Source organism: Miniopterus natalensis, chromosome 3 (genome assembly GCF_054644295.1).
Source record: "Miniopterus natalensis isolate mMinNat1 chromosome 3, mMinNat1.hap1, whole genome shotgun sequence".
Lineage (NCBI taxonomy): Eukaryota > Metazoa > Chordata > Mammalia > Chiroptera > Miniopteridae > Miniopterus > Miniopterus natalensis.
In genome coordinates this window covers 84052412-84068749 of record NC_142083.1, presented here as the reverse complement: position 1 = coordinate 84068749, position 16338 = coordinate 84052412, and the positions used below count along the sequence as shown (strand labels likewise).

The following is a 16338-nucleotide window of genomic DNA, read 5'->3' as shown; positions in this document are numbered from 1 at the left end:
GGTCTTTAGAATTCAGTATTTTTTTTGTAAGATGGCATTTAATTTTCAACCCAGAAGCCCATGGTTAAAATAGTTTTGAGGAGAACAGCATTATATTTTCCTCCTTGCTTTGATGCAATAAAATGGTGAGTGAATTTTATTGACAACCATAACTTTCATATCAATATTTGATTAGGAAAATGAGTGTTGTATCAACCACAGGAAGAGAGAAAAGATCACTGATTGCCTAAATACCACAAAATGTTCATTATCCATGATATTTAGAGACCAAGAGAGCAGCCTTGGATTACACTTCCAAGGAGCAAAAACACTTGTAACATCACACATCATCAGCCAAGATCCTGCCCTCAGGGAGAGAAAATACGAACATCACTCATCTGAGAGAAATTGATGTTGGGAGGGCACTCAGAAAGTCAGGGACTGAGCGGGAAGAGATGGTGTTGGGACACGGAGAGGACATTCTAAGCAGAGAAAGCAGCGTGGCTGAGGTGAGGCCCTGCTCTGCCCGGCTGGATGCTGGGGTGTAGGACAGGGCAACCCACGCAGGAAGTGCTGAGACACCGTGTGGGAAGGTGGGGCACAGCCGGGCCCCAAGGACCCCAGTACTTGGAGGCGCAGCACCTTCTATAGTTAACGGTTTTCACTGGGTAGTACAGGCCCTTGGGAAGCTCATACATTGGACACAGTCGTCATTAGCATCTGTATCGCCCTCTGCAGCAACTTGTTCTAGAACTGAGGTGAATACCAAAGCCCTTGGAAGGGCAGGCACACCCACACGGTGACTGCGGGAATGAATGACAGTTGGGCCACAATACAGTAAAACACAAGACCAACTTCAGGACATGCAAACTAAGTGGCACCAACAATTCCATGTGTCACATAATCCTGAAGATGCCCCAAGTCCCCTAATCACCATTCCTTCACCCTTCCGCCTACAAATAGCTAATCTCCATTTCTGATGGGTAGCAACTTCAGAAAGAAACCTCATCCTGACACCCTCGCTGTCTCCTGCTGACTTCATGGCAAGTTATTAAAACTAAACCCACACTGCATGGTTAGGAGAAAACACGGGCACTCATCAAATTTTTGAATTCCTCTTGGATAGGACTGTGTGGCAGGTCCTGCCGGGGAAACCTGCAGATGGCCGAGGCGGTTAACCCCAGCAGGGACTGTGTTTCTGTTAAAGAGCCAGTGCATGGACGTACTCCGTCCGATTCGCGCGCTCTCAGCTCCAGGGTGGGGGCAGCAGCTTGAAAGGCACCCAGGCCATAAGGGGAGGAACTGAATTGTCTGGCTTTGGGGCAAGGGCTAGAGGAGCAACTCTCTCCCAGGCAGAAGTACCGGCAGAGTCCTTTGTTCCTTTCCTGAGCCCTCTGCCCACAGAGCCAGCAGGGAACACCACATCTGAGTCTCCATCAGCCTGGCTAACACCATCCAGCCCTGGTGATTCCCTGAGATCCAGCCCTACCCAACTTCTCTGGCCCACCAAGGCCGTTTCCAGTGGCTTTTCTTTACAAATGTCCTCTCCCGGCTCATGCTGCAGACTTTCCTAACACCTCTCAGACAAGCAGCACCTGGCCTCGGTGTGCCCGGTACCTCTGGCTAAGAGGCCCCCGCCCAGCACTGGTAGCAGCTGGCCTTGGTTCGCACCGTGGCTTCTCCCAGGCATCTCCAAGCCCAGCACAAGCAACAGCCATCTGCCGGTCGCTTTGTAGCTCTTGCTGGATGGCCCAGGGCAGAGCACAGGCAGTGGCTGACCGTGGCCTGCACCTCCCAGGAGGCCCCAGAGCCAGCACACCTGGTGGATAGCTTCAGACCATGTGGAAGCGCCACCCGGCATCCTCCACAAGGGACACCCAGAAGGGGCAGACTCATCAGGCACCAGAGTCCTGATGAAGTAAGTCCTGCCCCATAAGGTCAGCCCCTGCACAGCAGCTCCTCCATGGTGGCCAGTCCTCACAGCCAACTGGCCTGGGGGGTCAATCCCTCCCACTGAAGGGCCTACAACAGGAGGGTGCACACAGCTCCCATGGGGGCACACCTGGAGCAGCCTGCTCGGGTGACCAAGGAGGCTACGCGCCTGGGCCCTGTAGGACACCTACTGCATAAGGTCACTCTACCAAGAATGGGAGACGTAGCAGCTCTACCTAATACATAGGAACACACACAGGGAGGCAGCCCAAATGAGGAGACAAACATGTCCCAAATGAAAGAACAGAACAAAGCTCCAGAAAAAGAAAGAAAGGTGGAAACAAGCAATCTGCCAGATGCAGAGTTCAAAACACTGGACACAAGGTTCCTCAAGGAACTCAGGGGAAGATGAACTTAGTGAGAACTTCAACAGAGAAATCAGGAACATAAAAACGGAGAAAGACTCCCAGCTGGCGTGGCTCAGCGGTTGAGCATCGACCCATGAACCAGGAGGTCACGGTTCCATTCTGTCGGGGCACATGCCTGGGCTGTGGGCTCGATCCCCAGCAGGGGGCGTGCAGGAGGCGGCCAATCCATGATTCTCTTTCATCATTGATGTTTGTCTTCCTCTCCCTCTCCCTTCCTCTCTCTGAAATTGATGATAAATATATTTTTTAAAAATTAAGACATAATATATAAAGAACCTAACAGACACACAAAGCTCATTCCACCCAATAGCAGTAGATAAATTCTTCTCAAGTGGACATGGAACATTCTCCAGGTAGATCATACGTTAGGCCAGAAAACAAGTCTTAAATTTAAGTATATTGAATTGATATGTTTCCATCCAGAGTGGCATGAAACTAGAAATCAATACCAGGAGGAAAAATAGAAAATTCTCAGATACATTTGAAAATCGAACAACACACTCCTGAACAACCAGTGGGTCAAAGAAGAAATCAAGAGGGAAATTAAAAAGTATCCTGAGACAAATGCAAATAGCATATCAAATCTTATGGGATACAGCCCGGCCGGGGGTGGCTCAGAGGTTGAGCGTTGCCCTAGGATCCAGGTGATCGGGGTTCAATTCTCGGTCAGGGCACATGCCTGAGGGCTCGATCAGTGACTCTCTCATCATTGATGTTTCTATCTCTCTCTCTCCCTCTCCTTTCCTCTCTCTGAAATCAATAAAGATATATTTAAAAAATAAAAATAGAAAAACTTATGGGATTCAGCAAAAGCAGTTCTAAGAGAGAAGTTTATCATGATAAATGCCTACATTAAAATTATGAAAGATCTCAAATAACCTAACTTTACACCTCAAGAAAAAAAGAACAAACTAAGAAAAAGAACAGACAACTAAGCCCAAAATTAACCGAAGGAAAGACATAAAGAGGTTAGAGCAAAAATAAAATGGAAACTAGAAAGACAACAGAAAAGATCAATAAAACCAAGAGTTGGTTTTGAAAAGATAAATAAAATTGACAAACATTTAGCTAGACTAACCAAGAAAAAAAACACAGAGCTCAAATAAAATTATAAATGGAAGAGGAGATATTACACATCACAGAAATACAAGGGTTCATAAGAAACTATCAACAGTCATGCACCAACAAATTAGATAACCTACAAATACTGGATAAAATCCCAGAGACATACAACATACCCAAACTGGATCATGAAAAAACAGAACATCTGAACAGACCAATAACAAGTAAAGCAATTGAAGCAATCATTAAAAACCTGCCAACGAAGAAAAGCCCCAAACTAGGTGGCTTCACAGGTGAATTCTACCAAACATTTAAAGAAAGATCCCGATCCTTCTCAAACTCTTCCAAAAAACTGAACAGGAGGGAACACTTCCAAACTCCTTCTACAAGGCCAGCATTATCCTCTACCAAAGCAATATAAAGACATTAAAAAAAAAAAAGGGAAATTACAGGCCAATAACCCTGATGAACACAGATGCAAAAATCCTCAACAAAATGCTAGCAAACCAAATTCAACAGCACCTTGAAAGGATCGTACACCACCATCCAGTAGGATTTATCCCTGCAATGCAAGGCTGATTCAACTCACGCAAATCAATAAATGTGATACACCACACTAACAATGAAGGATAGAAATCATACGATCCTCTTGGTAGATGCAGAAAAAGCACTTGACAAAATTCAACACCTTTCAGGACAAAAGTTCTCAACAAACGGAGAATACAGGGTATGTACCTCAACATAATAAAGGTCATATTCGACAAGCGCACAACTAACATCATACTCAACAGCGGAAAGCTAAAAGCTTTTCCTCAAAGATCGGGAACAAGATTAAGCGCCCACTCTCACCACTTCTACTCAACACAGTGAAGTCCTTGCCAGAACAATTAGGCAAGCGCGATCCAAAACAGAAAGAAAAAGTGAAATCATCTCTGTTTTGCAGATGACATATTTTATATAGAAAACTCTAGAGATTCCACCTAAAAACTGTTACAACTAATAAATGAATTCACTAAAGTTGCAGAATGCAAAACAATCACAGTAAAATCGGTATCATTGCCATACACTAACAATGAACTATCCAAAAAAAAAATTATGAAAACAATCCCATTTACAATAGCATCAAAAAGAATGAAGTACTTAGGGATATATTTCACCAAGAAGGTAGACAACTGCACTGAAAACTGTAAGACACTGACGAAAGATATTGAAAATTTGTGAAAACAAATTAATGGTACGATAATACTCCATGTGCATGGATTAGAAGGATTAATATTGTTAAAATGCCCATAATACCCAAAACAATCTACAGATTCAATGCCATCCTTATCAAAATTTCAATGGTATTTTTCACAATAGAACAACAGTCCTAAAATTCATATGGACCCTCAAGAGACCACACAGCCAAAACAGTCTTGAGAAAGAACAAACTGGAGGTATCACACTTCCCGGCTTCCAAGTGTATTACAAAACTATAGTAAGGTACTGGCATCAAAGCAGACACACGGACCAATGGAACAGAACAGAGGTCCCAGAAATAAATCCGCACATATACATATGATTAACCTTTGAAAAGAATGCCAAAAACAAGCAATGAGGAAAAGATAGTCTCTTCAATAAATGATGTCAGGAAACGGGACATCCACACGCAAAACAATGAAATTGGGCCCTCATCTGACACCAAACACAAAAATTAACTCGAAATGGATTAAAGCCTTAAATGTAAGACCTGAAACCATAAAACTTCTATGAGGAAACAAGAAAAAGGTTCCTTGACATTGGTCTTGGCAAAGACTTTTTGGGATATAAAATCAAAGGCACAGGCAACAAAAGCAAAAATAAACAAGTGGGACTACATGAAACTGAAGAGCTGCTGCACAGCAAAGGAAACACAAAATGAAAAGGGGGCCTACATACAGAATGGGAGAAAATATTTGCAAACCATATATTTGATAAAGGGTTGATATCAAAAATATATAAACTTATACAACTTCATAGCAAAAAACAACCTGATTAAAAGCTGGGCAGAGGACCTGAATAGACATTTTTCCAAATAACACATATAATCGGCTAAAACAAATATGAAAAGATGCTCAACATCACTAATCATCAGGGAAATGCACATCAAAATCACAATGAGCTACTGCATGCATCACACCTGTTAGTATGGCTATTATCAAAAAGACAAGACATAACAAGTGTCAGAAAAGGTGTGAAGAAAGGGAACCCTCGGGCACTGTTGGTGAGAATGTAAACTGGTGCAGCTATTATAGAAAACAGTATGGGGGTTCCTCAAAAATCTCAAAATAAAACTACCATATGATCCAGCAATCCTACTTCCGGATATATTTCTAGAAGACATGAAATCAGTATCTAAAAGAGATATCTGCACCCCCATGCTCATTTCAAAATACCCAAGATATATGGAAACAACCTGTGTCTGTTAACAGATGAGTAAAGAAAACACATATACACATATATACACACATGTACACACACATACATACAGGGTGGGGCAAACGTGGGTTTACAGTTGTATGAAAAACAGTTTATTCTTGTATTATTTATTAATTATTGTATTATTTTCCATAAGAACTGTAAACCTACTTTGCCCCACCCTGTATATACATCTGTATACACACACGATGGAATATTTTTTCAGTCTCAGAAGAGAAGGAAATCCTGCCATTTCACACAACATGAGTGAACTGGAGGACATTGTGATCAGTGAAGCAAGTCGGACAGAGACAGACAAATACCGTGTGACCTCACTCATTATCTGGAACCTAACAGCCAAACTCACAGAAGCACAAACTAGAATGGCGGTTGCCAGAGGCTGGGAGGTGGTGGGGAATGGGGAGATGCTGGTCAAGGGTACAAACTTTCAGATATAAGATTAATAAGTTCTAAGGATCTACTCTACAGCATGGTTATAGTTAATAATACTGTATTGTATTGAAATTTGCTAAGATAGATCTCAAGTGTTCTCACCACACACAAAAAGAGGGTAACCATGTAGGGTAATGGCTGTGTTAATTAGCTTGATAGTAGTAATTCTTAATAGTGATAACTTACATCATATAAAAACTAACTTTAAGTGGATCATACACCTAAATGTAAAATCTAAAATCATAAAACTTCCAGAAGAAAAAAACTTTGGCGACTTTCAGTTAGGCAAAGATATCTTAGACATAAGAAAAGAATGATACATGAAGGAACAAATAAATAAATAGGATTTTATCAAAATTTCAGTTCTGCCCGGCAGGGCATGGCTGAGCGGTTGAGCATCGACCTAGGATCCAGGCGATCAGGGTTCGATTCCCAGTCAGGGCACATGCCCGGGTTGCGGGCTGCAGCCGATCAATGACTCTCTCATCATTGATGTTTCTCTCTTTCTCCCTCTCCTCTCCTCTCTCTGAAATCAATAAAGATGTTAAAAATAAAAATAAAAATTTCAGTTCTGCTCTTAAAAAAAAAAAACAAAAAAACTTAAGAGTCACAAACCAAGAGAAAATATTTGGAAATCATATATCTAATAAGGATTTTTATCTATAATACATCAAGAACTTTGAAAATTCAATAATAAGAAAACCACCCAATAAAAATGCATAAGGGATTTGAACAGACACTTCTCCAAAGTGGAGAGATGAATAGTAAATAAACACGTGAAAAAAATACTCAACATCATTAGTCATTAAAAAAAAATGCAAATTAAAACCAAAATGAGATACCACTGCACACCTGTTAAAATGGCTAAATAAAAAGATTGACCATAACCAAGTGTTGGCAAGGATGTGGAGGAACTGGAACTCTCCTGTAAAGCTGATGGGAATACAAAATGGCACAACCACTTTGGGAAACAGCCTGTCAATTTCTTTAAAAGATAAAGGTATGATCCAGGCATTTTACTCCTATTACTTTACCCAAGAGGAACAAAAGCCTTTTAGTGTCTTTTCAAAGGTTAGTACATGAATCTGAGAGTTTTATTTATAATCGCCTAGAACAGGAAACAACTCAAATATCCACACCGCGCAGTGATGACTTGGAATGAATTCTTGCTACACAATAATGTCCAGTATGGACGAGTCTCAAAATAATTATGCTGAGTGAAAGAAGCCAAAAAAAACCAACAACATACTGTTTTATTCCACTTATATAAAATTCTAGGATATGCAAACCTGCATGTAGTGACAGAGAGCAGAATGGTGGTTTTGTGGGGGTGGGAGCAAAGGTCTGCAAAAGGGCATGAAAAAAATAACCAAATAAATCAAACAGCGCATTTAAAAGAAAAGCCGCCTGGATTGCCACAGGACCTTTCAGCTGGATGGAACTAGGGGCTTTTATTTTAGATAGGATGAGCTCTGGGTGTCGTGTCTACACTTTCTCTAAATATTTCCCCTTGTGCTGTTTTTAAGATAACATAGGATTAAGCAGTGCTCACTAATATATCGTGGCAAGTGGCAGGCACGCAGAGGGAAACACGAGGGGAACCACTCACTTTCAGGGCGCCCTGCTGGCCCGACAAGCGGCTACGGGGCAGAAAGCGCTGCAAGGGACACAGCGACAGCGTTTTAAGAATGGTGACATGAGAAAGAACAACAAAATGTTTCCCATAAAATCTTGTTCGTGTTTCCACAAAAGAAATTCTAAGTGTGTATAACAGAATGAGGAGAAAGGGAAAAGCCGTATTTCGGGTGAGACACTTCCGCACCTGAGTTTTACATACACAGTTGTGGTTTAATAGCACTTAAAGCAAAGCCACCGGGGGAAATGTGAAAGGTATGTTCTCTGCAAGTCAATTTATCATCACATTTGCTCTCATTTCCTTCCACCCATTTATCTTTTTCGCGTTGCCAAGAACAGACCTGGGGATAATCATCGCCCACGCCAAACGCTGGGACGGGATAATTGGCATCTGATGATGGGAAATGGCATTTTAAATAGTCACTTTCCACTTTATAATATATATTCCTTTAACCATGTATATGCTGCATTAACTCCCAGATTTTAAACGGGGGAAGGGAATGTATGTGGAAGATGCCCAATAGCAAGCATTAATTTATCACAACTTTGTACTAGTTAAGAAAAATTTGCAAGTGTCAGATTAAAATTAGGTCAAGTGTCATTTATATAACAATCTTAAAAAAGAAGGCCTAGCAAAGAGATCACTATCAATCTATATGTCTATCAGACTGACTTCCTGATTAATACGAGTGAAGATTTGAGTTTTTGAAATATGATATGATACTAATAAATCTACAGGAAAGAAAGGATCCTTTGCTGTATTGGGAAACACATTCATGTATCATTCACGTGTGAGCTACTTTATAGAAAGTGGTAACACATATAGAAACCAATTTGGGATATTTGCATATTGTTCCTTAGAAGCTCGTAATACTGAAAAGATCCCAAGGAATTTGTTCAGTTTGATACCAACACACTCACACCCATGACACGCGGCTCCACCACGACAGTCGGCCTTGCCGTCGCACAAAGTGGGCGGCTCATTGTTCCTGCCTCCCCCCAGCCAACTCCACACAAAGTTAAAAAGACACTCAGACAAGAGCAAGTATCCCTCCTGTAGTCCAGTGGCACTGATGATGGGCCCGATAACCAGCAAGCAGGTATTTGCAGAACTGTGCTCAAGGCTGCTAACATACAGCAGAAAAGTTACCTTGGGAAAGCAATGCGCCTGGCATCTCCGCTGAAGAACCCTCCCGCGTGTGCGTAGGGGGCATGTGCAGAGAGGACGAGCAGCTGTGTTCGTAACGCAGCAAACTCAGAAACACGCTAGGTGGCCGGCAACGGGATTTATCAAAAGCTCTGCTACCGTCACCCAGCAGGCTAGATCGCAGCAGTTAAAAAAATAAGGAATGATTGGGCTGGGCCTGCAATGCTTTGTCGAGTTAAAAAAAAAAAAAAGTCAAAAACAAAACAAAACATGTACAATATGATACCATTTGTGGGGAGAAATATCCCACCCAAAACACTACATTTCCTTTGTATAAATATGTAACAGCAGAAAAGCAAAGAAAAAAATGGGAAAATTCAAAATAAACTCATAATAGTGGTCACTTTGGAAAGGAGGGAGGAGTAGGAGGGAAGTGAGAGCTGGAGATTGGGAACCCTCTGCCAGCTGCAGGAGGGATGAGAGATCAGCAGTTTCATTCCCTGCCACTGTCCACTGCTTTTTACATAAACCATCGTCAACTCTGCCTGCCAATTTGTATCTCAGACCTGGTTGGCCTTTATAGAGTTTATCTGAAAATATAAACAGGAAAAAAGAACAAAACTGTATAATTCATAGCTGCCAACTTGATCTTACTCTGGCTCCAGAATGAACCACGTAAAGCACACTTTCCAAGGTTAAAGGTTCTAAGATTGAGTTGTTGAGGTGACACCTGGGCATTCTGTACAACTGTCGTTCTCTTGCAGAAAAATTTACTTTTCATCTTTACATTTTGTATATGGTTGGCATGACGTGTTAAGAGTGTTGAAACAGCCCCAGCTGGTTTTGCTCAGTGGTTCGAGCATCGGCCTGTGGACTGAAGGGTCCCGGATTCGATTCCAGTCAAGGGCATGTACCTTGGTTGAAGGCTTGACCGACCCCAGTCGGAGCAAGTGTGGGAGGCAACCAATAGATGTGTCTCTTTCACATCGATGTTTATGTTTCTCTCTCTCTCCCCCTTCCACTCTCTCTGAAAAGCAATGGAAAAAATATCCTCAGTTGAGGATTTAAAAAAAAAAAAAAAAAAAAAAAAAGACAGTTGAAACAATCATCACCTCTCTCCCTAAGCTGGGAGACCTTTGCTGCTTCTGATTTGGTCACAGTGGTTACACAGGCTACATGTCTTGCTTCACACCTCACCTTGGGGCATTGTGGGGGCCCCACATGATTCCTACATGTGGCAGGGATCTTTGCTTGGATAGAGAGCCAAAGGAGGTGAACACGGTTACCACGAACATTCCAGCTACTCTACCACAGGAAACTCATGTAATGAAACGCTAAAGAAATAACTTTATAATCCAAGACTCATTGGCACCAGCAACAAACTGAAATATTCTTCGATAGGAAGACTCAGTAGAGTTAAGAGAGCAACTTTCCCAAAATCAACGCAATCCCAAAATCCCAGCCAGCACTTTGTAGAAACTAATGAGCTTCTAAGAATTCTATGTAATTCTAAGAATTACATAGAAACACCTAGGACTAGAACAGGCAAAACAATTTTATAAAAGGACAAAGTTGGAGGATTTATAATACTTGATTTCAGTACTCCCCGTAAAATATAACAAGACTGTGGTAACTGGCTTAAAAATAAACATACACATCAGTGGAAACCAACACAAACTCCAGGAACAGACCACGCGTACACAGTCAACTGAATTTTAACAAAGGTGCCATTTCAACAAATGGTACTGGATATCCATATGGGAAAAAATGAACAGCAAGCCCTACCTCACACCATACACAAAAATTAATTCAAAATGGATCACAGATCTAAACATAAAAGCTAAAACTATCGAAATTCTAGGAGAAAACCTTCATGACCTAGGTAAACAGATTTCTTAGAAAGGACACAGAAAGCAAGAAGCACAAAAAGAAAACACTGATAAACTGGACTTCATCCAAATTTTAAACTTTGGCACTTTGAATGACCCAATTAAGAACACAAACAGGCAAGCCACAGAGAAGGGAAAATATTCACAATACACCTGACAAAAGACTTGTATCCAGAATACACAACAAACTCTGATAACCAATAATAGGAAGACAAACAAGCTATAAAAATGCACAAAAGATATGAGCAGACCCTTCACAAAAGATGTAACAAATGGCTACCAAGCACATGGAAAGGTGCTTGACATCGTTAGTCATCAGGGAAACGCAATTTAGAGATACCACCATATACTCAACAAAAGAGCTAAAATTAAAGAGAGGATGAGAAAGACGTGAAGTCACCGGGTCGCACATATTTTTGGTGGAATGTACAATAGCCCCTTACTCCCTGTCCTACACCCGATCAGTTGGCAGGTTCACATAACCTGCCTGCCTCACTAGCATCTGAAGTGCCCAGCCTGCTCCAAATCACTGACCTGATCAGATCAAGCAATGAAAGGGGACTGTGTTCTCTGGCTCCGGTCCTGGATTCGAAATCGACCATCGCTAACAATGTGCTCACTGGGATGCTATGAGTGGCTAAGTGAGCTTTCCTGAGCTGAAGCCCTGATTTAGGTCATTAGTAAAAAGCTTGCTGTCATTACCCTCACGTGGCCTAACTATCTAAGCCTGAGCGTGTCATGTCACCCCACCCCCCTCTTCCCCATGCAAATGAATTTCTCCAAGAATACTTTAGAGCAGCCGTGGTCAGAGCGAGGGCAGGAACAGCAGCCTCAGCACGACCCGGGAGGCGGTTAGAAAGGCAGACCTGGGGCCCAGCCCAGACCTCCCAGATGAGCCTGCACCTTCATGACAGGTTTGAGGAGCACGGTGGGGCCACAGCTGATACCACAGTGGAAGCCCCTCGGAGGGGGAGGTTAAACCGATGCTCTCCTCGCTCCGGGGAGGCGGTAGGTGGGGCAGGGCGGGCAGGATGGAGGCACTGGCTGCAGGAGGAGGCGTCCCAGGAGAGGGAAGCATCTTCATTCGTTTTCAATAACCTCTGCTGTGGCTAAACAACTAAGATACTGCATTTCAGTGGGGTTTGGGTGAGTCACGAACCATAGAAAGAGGAGCACGGAAGTAAAAACACTTAAAACCTTCTAAGACCTTCAGGAGGCCTTTCTGAAAACCTGATCAAAAATGTGACACCATCTCTTTCCCAGAAACACACACACCCATTCTACATTCTCTTGGGGAATTCGGTGACTTCCTGGTCTTGAGTGCAGGCTAGGAATTCCTGATTTGGAGACAGGCACAAAGAAACAGGTGAAGAAAAAAAAAAGATTGAAAACTACTTTTTTTTTTCTAAAATGGAAAAAAGTGACCAAGTTTCAACACAAAAGAAATGTAGATGCTTATAAGTTATTCATATCTAGGCAACTTAATTATACAGATGAAACGAAAAGATCAAAAGTATTCTATTGTGTCACCTTTGTCACCAGATTAGTTTAGACATTTTCTCACTTAAACCGTCACCCTCCCAGACTCAAAGCACCATCTGCTTCACCCAACCCTGGTTTCTCACCCTTGCATTTGGGATGGGATCACAATTATTTGTGTGCCATTAGCACCTACCTACCCCAGGGACTCTGTAAGGGGGGGGTAAAAAACGTTTCTTTCCCTAAAGGGGGACAATGGACATCTTATCACCAAGAAGTTAAAAGTTTCTGCTATGTCAGGGAAGGGCTTAGAGGAAGTTCAATGCCATACTGTCCTGGCACAGTGGTTGGAGGCTGCCGGCCAAGAAGGTCCTGCAGAACCACATGGAGGACCAGAGGGAAAGGAACCCCACATGTTAATTCCTTGTGCAATACTTTTTAAAGACCTACCTTGTGCAAGCACCACTCTAAGACGCAGGAGCCAGGACAAGCAGATCCTCCATCCAGGTGTCCAAGATCTGTGGCTTCTCAGAAGATAAGTAGGGTCAGAGCGCCCAGCACCTGTATTCTTTTTTTTCCAAATGTTTTTATTGATTTCAGAGATAGAGGGAGGGAGAGAAAGAGGGGTAGATGGATGGATAGACAGACGGACAGAAACATCAATGATGAGAGAGAGTCACTGATCGGCTGCCTCCTGTATGCCCCCCACTGGGGATCGAGCCTGAAACCCTAGCATGTGCCCTGACCGGAAATCCAACTGCTGTCTCCTGGTTCACTGGTCGATTCTCAACCACTGAGCATCACCAGCCAGGCTGTACTCTCTACTTTAGGGCTCACAGAAGGTTAGAGGATCAGCCTATCTCAGCGACCCCCAGACCCTGGATACTTTTGGCATCCCACCCGCCCATCAAAGTGCAAATGCACCTTGATCATTCAACTCCCTCCGTTCCCTCAGGAGACAAAGCTGAAAAAGCACCTGTTAGACTCTGATTCCCATTCCACCTGCCAGTTAGTTCTGGGCTCAGCTAATTTGCTAATTTCTTTTCACTTTTTATAAGCCCATCACTTTCTGCACAATAATTTCAACTCAATGAACACCCCAAAAAAGGGGGGAGGACAATGTAACCAAGTTTATAAACTAGTCAGAAGCAATGCTTAGTAATGCATTTTTTAATCCTGAAATGGTCTTCAATTTTGTTTGCTCCCCCGCCCCAGCGCACCTTCAATTTTTTTAAATTAGGGAGCTGCAGTGAGGTTTGCATGCAGATCTCAAGCACTCCAGGTGCAGTGTCTCAGGGCTCCCGTCCGGTGTCTGAAGGCAAATGTCAGGGCCTTTCCCACCCACCTGCCCAAACCTTGACATTTAGAGCAACTTGGTGAACACAACTTCCTGGTACTTTTAAGTTTCCTACTTGCCTACACCCCTGGCTGTGGGCTGCGGGCATTCTTGATATGTCTCCGTATACCTTACAAGCATCATTGGGCCAGGCAGCAAAGACACATGTAACAGAATGTTCTGCGCAGCAAAAAAGCGGCAGACAACCCAAGGCCTAACTCCCAGAAACGGATTAAATCAACTGTGATACAGCCACTCAGTAGAACACCATGCAGTTACTAAAGAGAATAAAAGTAACGCATCCATGCATAATACATTATAGTACATAGTGCCATATATATATAATTTACTATACAATGTTGTATTGTTCCCATTAAAGAATAGAATGTGATTTATTAAATAAATTATGCTACTACTTAAGGTTGTTATATTGTGTTATGTACTACAGGCCGCTGTATTAGTTAACACATCGTACATTAATTCATGAAAAATCAAAGTGCAGAGAAGGTCAAGTCATCCCATTCGGCTAAAAATTAGAGGGCACGTTTGAACGCACGAGCAGAAACAGGCGTGTCAATTATCCGGAGCAGCGGGGCTCGGCTCTCCCGCAACTCAGTGCCACCTGGAGGCCTTGAAGCCCAGACTGCTGGGCCGCGGGCCGCGTGAGCGGGGGAGCCGCGCTTCCGACGGGCCGCAGGTGATGCTGCGGGTCCCGGGCAGCACACCCCGGGGCCACGCCGGCAACCGGGGGGGGGGGGGGGGGGGGGGGGGGGGGCGGGGACACGAGTCGCGGCTTTTAACTTCAGAAAACTTCGATTTCACTCAACCACCACCGCGGAGCGCCCGGGGGTCCTGGCGAGGAGCGCCGCCACCCTACCTCCGCCTCCGGCGGCCTCGCCCTAGCGGGGAAACTGAGGCTGCGGGGCCGGTCGTCCGAAGGCGCCGAGCCATTCTGCAGACGCCGGCAGCGTCCCGCCCGCGTCCCAGACACGCCTCCACTTGAGGCCACGGGGACCCGGGAGACGCGTCCTGGCGACAAGCGGGAGCCCACGGACCTCCGGGGAAACCTCCGCGCCGGGCGGGCGGCCGCGAGCCCGCTGGAGCCCCGCCTTATCCCGCCGGCGGCTGCGGGGCGGGGCCGCGGGGCGGGGCGTGCGTGCTCGCGCCCGTGCTCGCGCTCGCCGCAGCTCCGGCTCGTGCCCGCGGGGCGAGCTCTCGGGAGTGCAGACAGGATAGAGCTCGCCGAGCCGCCATTCTAACGCAGGCGCGGTGGCCAAGTGGTAAGGCGTCGGTCTCGTAAACCGAAGATCACGGGTTCGAACCCCGTCCGTGCCTAGGGTCCCGTCTTCCTCCCGCGGGGGAGACTTTTTAGGGGTGAATCTCCTTTTCACCGTGTTCGTCGGCGGTCTGCGGACCCTGCCCGCCGCGTTCCGATCTCCGCGCTGCGGCCCCGACCCGGCCGACTATTTTTCACTCAGTTTGCGTTCAAACTCGCCTCCCGCCCTTGCACCCCGGGTGGCCCGCCGGGCACCGCGGCCCCTCAGTCCCTTGGCGCCTGGTCCTCTGGGGAAGGGGGAGGACTCCGGTGCCCCAGGGGTCACCTGGAAGCCGTGAGCCCCGCGGAGGCTCAACACCCTTCGGGCGAGACATCTACAGCGGGTGGCACTTGACCCAAGAGCCACTAAGCATTTTCCCGCACACTGAAGTCCAGTTTTATCCTATGGAGAACTGCTGTTGCTTAACACCGAGCCCACACCCAGAGTCAACTGGCGTCTGGCTTGCACTTTTAAAAAGAAAATCCATTGCAGGCCCTGCACTACAGAGAGGAAATCGTGCCCAGCCTGGAGCACCTCTGGCATGAAAACTGAACCCTCTCTGGGCCTCCGTTTGCCCCTATGTAAAATGGGTCTCTTGCCAGCGTTGGCTTTGGTGAAGCAGCTGTCAAGGAGAAAGGCCTAAGTAAATGGACTACGGGTCCTATAGCACCTGTTTCCTTTGCACCACGAAAGGATGCACACGGGCCTGCTCGAATGAGTTTATAGAAATTATGCCAGGACCTCAATCAACCTCCAGCAATTGTATGATCTGAAAACCAGCCTGACCTAAATTGGGGAAACCTGTATCAGCCAGAGATGCCTTATTGAAGGAAGCGTTAATGGAGCTCCCAGTGCATGCTTGGCGGAGCTGGATCTGGGGGTACCTCGGTGGAGCAGCCAGATCAGGATGCGCTCTCTCCGTTGGGGGCGGGGGGGGGGGGGTCATGGGAGGCGGGAGCTTGGCAGGATCCTCCAGAGAGTAAGAGTCCTGACTCCTCTGCAGTGCTTCTCGCGCGTGGAGTTCATCAGCACCCCTGGAGGACTTGCTAAAACACTGATCGCTGGGCCCCCCTCCACTGCGTCTGCATTCAGCAGTTCTGAGCTGGGGCCCGATCCTGTGCATGTCCACCTACCTCCCAGGTGGTGGTGCTGTTGCTAGCGTCCCAGGAGCCATAACTAAAGCCACATTCTAACCCCGGAGCATGTGTGTTTGCACGTATGCAAATATGTAAATTAAGACATAAAA

The 16338-nt window shown here is 45.2% G+C and overlaps 1 long non-coding RNA gene and 1 other non-coding gene across 2 annotated transcripts in view; one reads left to right on the top strand and one right to left on the bottom strand.

Moving 5' to 3' along the window:
* Positions 1-14842, bottom strand: part of LOC107524348 (uncharacterized) — a 28617-nt gene extending 13775 nt beyond the window's left edge. The window contains exons 1-2 of the long non-coding RNA XR_015714271.1: positions 14654-14842; positions 12891-13008 (exon numbers count right to left, since the gene is read on the bottom strand). This is a non-coding gene — a long non-coding RNA (uncharacterized LOC107524348). The remainder of the gene's footprint in view (positions 1-12890; positions 13009-14653) is intronic.
* A 197-nt stretch (positions 14843-15039) lies between these two features.
* TRNAT-CGU (transfer RNA threonine (anticodon CGU)) lies at positions 15040-15111 on the top strand. The gene has a single exon. It is a non-coding gene; the product is annotated as a tRNA-Thr (tRNA).
* Positions 15112-16338: the final 1227 nt, after the last annotated feature.